The following is a 4,186-nucleotide window of genomic DNA, read 5'->3' as shown; positions in this document are numbered from 1 at the left end:
GCCCCGCGCTGCCGCCGCGGGCAGGGGGCGGCGGGGGGGGTGGCTGCTCCTGTCACTTCAGTCCTCTGAGACGTTTCCCGAGTTTAGCAGCTCGTAGCAAGTTTTTATTTTCATTTTAATAACTACAGCTCTTTAAACTCCGCTGCTTATTTTGCAGTGAAGCTGGGAAAATCCTGCGTCGATCACTGTCACTGTTGAGGTGGGATTTGGGACGAGCTTTGTCCTTCCCGTAAAATAATCCTGAGGGAAAGTGAAGCTGTGAGACCTGCCTTGGAGAATTTCCTTCCAGGCTCTGCTGCGGAGGGCAGGAGTAACAGTGCAGTGGGGAGAAAGCTGGTGCATGTCCACGGGAGAAGCTGGGACAGCTGCCAGCTCTACAGCTATGGTGCTTCTCAGCTGCCTTTACTGGCAGATAGCAGTAGAGCAAAGAAAAGATTGCTACAGAACAGGAATTCCTTTTTTCTCTGCTCTTCCTACATGTTTTTGCATGTTTGCAGAGGAGGCCATGTGCTTTGAAATGAATATTTTGATGCACTAGAAGACAGTCCATTTCATGGTGCTTAAATGTTGTGCTCCATCTACAATGCTACAAAGAATATAAAATTAGAACTTATTTTCATCAGCATAAATTAAGAGAACGATTATCTACTGTCACTAGATGTCTTTCAGCATGGCTTTTTCTTTCATCAAAATTACCATTTAGTACTGCAAGCCAAAATCTCTCCTAATGTTCAACACAACTGTAGCCAGAGAACATCTCAAGTGCAACGAGCTACCACCAGAGTAAAAAGTTTGAACTGCAAGGTAGGGATTTTACCACAAGAGGTCATAACAAACCTAAACAATACCAACGTATTTTAAAAGCATACTCCTTCTAAAGGAATTATTTCAGTTTAATTTCAGTGCATCATTTCTGCTTAAATTGTCGTGTATTGCTTCCATGTACTGCTTCTGATGCGTCGTCAACTACAAACATCTCAAAATTGAGTAGAAGGATGACTACATTTAATTTCCTGAGAATAGTCCAGGGGATTCAAAACTGCATGTACTCTAAAGCACTTTTAAGTGGTGTGTGCTGCAGTGTAACCCCCTCAGCAGATACCGCTGTTCCTATCAAAAACGCTCATCAGGACTGGTACCTGCAAAAATGTTTGTGAAGCACACTTTGTAAATTATTTGCAGAAAATCAGCTGTAAGGACAATCCTATTTAAATTTCTAAATCTCTGGAAAATGTACACATTGGTCAGCCATCTGGCAGGTGGAGGCAGGGAGGGTCGTTTGAGGCAGGGAACGAAAAAACTTGGGAGAATGCTGAAAGCAGGCTCAGTCCTTAAAGAAGAGGCCCTTTTTAGGCAGGCTCCTGAAAGCACTGGGTTTAGCTTCCCTGTGGAGATGACTGTTTTCAGTTCATATGAAGAATGGAGAAGACAGCAAAACATGAAGGGTAATCTGAATTTGGCAGCCTCCTGAGTCAACATGGTATGACCCCAGCAGAAGTCACTTTGATGTGGGGGKCATTTTTGGTAGCCCTGGGTTATCTGTTTGTAGCCTGGTTGGAGCACCTGAATCAGCCCTGGTAATGTTGCTGGAGAGGGAGCATGTTACTGACTTTGTCTGACTGGGAAGGTCRCAGAAAGACCAGGCCCACGACCACTGGCATTCATGGACTGCATAGTCCAGAAGCTTGACACTCAGGTGGGCTGGAATATGCAACTTTGAGAAGATTAATGTTTACATTTGCAGTTTTTTAATTTGTCCCATGCAGCAGWATGAATTCTCAGGGTGTGTGGTGCCTCCATCTGGAATTTCATCAGGGCATGATGGTGACAGAAACTCAAGAAATGTCACATTGGAAACTTATCTGGATCCATATTTTAGAAAGTCTGGATCCCATATCAGGTCCCCTCCCCAAGGCTGGGTAGCTCTGCACTTTGATATCAGCAAAAACTTAGGAGTTAGCTTCCACTTTGCAGTATCAGATTGTTGTCCGTCCCCTTTTCTCTGATAGGGGATCAGGTCTGGGAAATACAGCTCACAACCAGTATTTGGCAGAACACTTTTTATTAAGCTATTAGTAATAGAATTAAGCTGTTACTATTAAGAGCAAGTCATTCTAGTCACACGCTACGTTCACTTATTCCCTCACACAATTCACTTGTGCACACTCACTCATAGTCACCTGGTTGGAGCAACAGTTGGGGGACCAACCCCAGCAGTTTACTTAGAAGCAGAGGCATGTACTGATGCACCAGTGGCTTCAAGGTGGAGATTCAGGAAGTCTCTCAAGGTCGTTTGTTTTATCATATATATACGTATATGTGTATATATTATACATGTGTATAATTTTGCAGTCTTTGCATATAGAAGTCTCCTTGGAGGTGATCTTGGTTATACAACCCATGACTGGTGTTGGTGTATGCTAGTGGCCTTGGCTATTGATGTTCAGAGTTTATCAGCTTTTGTGGATTCAGCAACTATTCTATGGAGCTTATTGCTTTGTGGGAGACTTTACATGAGCTACCTCTCAGCACACACTTGTCCTCTCTTCAGCCTGCTGTTTTCTGGTAGCTATTTCCACAGACGTTGCTACCTACAGAGCCATTCACATAAATGCACACAGAGGGGGCTTTTCTGACATGGTCTTCAGTTTCCCTCTAGTAAAATATGTAATTCTAGAGTCTCTACCAATCTCAGAGGGGTAGAGTATGGAAAAATCAATGCATGAAAGTCTTTGAAGTTGTTTGATAGGAGGCTTTAATGAAAGGTAAGTGACATTAGTAAAAACTTTTATCTTATTAAAAACATCTCTCTTTGTCCTTCCTCCTTTTCTGAATGTTCTCCTTTTACAGAGCAAACCATAGGGAATTGTTAAGCTGCTGTAATGCAGACCTTACACCAACCTCAGCTGAATACCAAAAATTGCTGTATTTATCTTCTTTCCCTCCCTTTCCCCCTGCCAGTGCATACGCAAATACTCCCACACAGCCTTCAACTGTGCTTTTTAACTCCTTAAGTGGTTCTGAACAATTTCCTTTCTAGTTTCATTGGAAATGACAGGGATTTGGCATTTTTCAAGATAATGTCTCAAAGTGTTTGAAACGATTTTGGACATATCTTGCTTTACTGGATTATACAGCACCTTCTTTACAGTTGATACAGAAAGGATGATGGACTGTTGTCAAGAGCGGAGCAGGATCTAAGAGCCAGCTTGCAATGCAGTGACTCTCCCCTGTACCAAGGCTTCCCTCTAGAGTCTGGAACTAATCATTTCTATCTTGTTAGCTGCTGGAATAAGCAAAATGCTAACCAAGTGATTTTGAGGTGTTCCTGGGAAAATGAAATTATGTAGATCAAGAAGGATACTTAAAACAACAACAACAGCAATAGAAGACTAAAGTACGTTTGTGATCATATGCCCCTTTTTTAATTTTATGTAGTGTTTGCTACCTCAGATAAGATATTCTTTGGAAAAAATGTTTGATAGACAAGAAGGGTCATTCCTCACCTGAAGGTTCTTGAAGTCCTCGAAGTTGCTGGGTGGAGCCAAGAGCAAACCAGTGAGGCGTCGAGGAACAGCGAGAGCCGGGGCGCTCTGCAAGGGGGGCGAGCTGGGGGTGAGCCCAGCACACGCAGCGCCCTCACTGACCGGGGTGCAGACCCACAGCATCTGAACGGGGTGGGCAGAATGGGGTGCTGATAACTGAGTCCACCAACAGCCCTGGACAAGGAAAGAGACCAGGCTGGAGCCCTGCGTCACAGRGACTGATGGCCCCAGGCAGGGCTGAAATGGGACCCTGGGGCTGGGCAAGGTGGAGGGAGGTCCCAGGTAGGGCTGGGCAGGGACCGTAAGGCCAGTTAGTGCCTTTGGGAGGCCTAAGCCTGAAGCCTTACATCCGACAAAATATTAATGTTTGATAACATTCAACATATGCTACTGTTAACTAGTTATGAATTGTACTTGCAGAACTGTTTTAAACTTCTTTTTACCTGAAGGCCTATGCACAAGAAACAAGTTGTTGATAACAAATTTTTGAAACTCTTAAGGCAAAATTTGCTAAACCATTAGCAAAATTGTTGTATTTAATGATAGTTAACGTTAAGAGCCATCTAGGAAATTTCACTTTGATGGATGTTTCAAGAAAGAGATATGAGCAATAGCACTTTTTTAGGTCTCCTGAGCAAAGT

The sequence above is a fragment of the Apteryx rowi genome, unplaced genomic scaffold (genome assembly GCF_003343035.1).
Source record: "Apteryx rowi isolate R43461 unplaced genomic scaffold, aptRow1 scaffold_64, whole genome shotgun sequence".
In the NCBI taxonomy this organism is placed as follows: Eukaryota; Metazoa; Chordata; class Aves; order Apterygiformes; family Apterygidae; genus Apteryx; species Apteryx rowi.
This window is presented reverse-complemented; position numbering follows the sequence as displayed.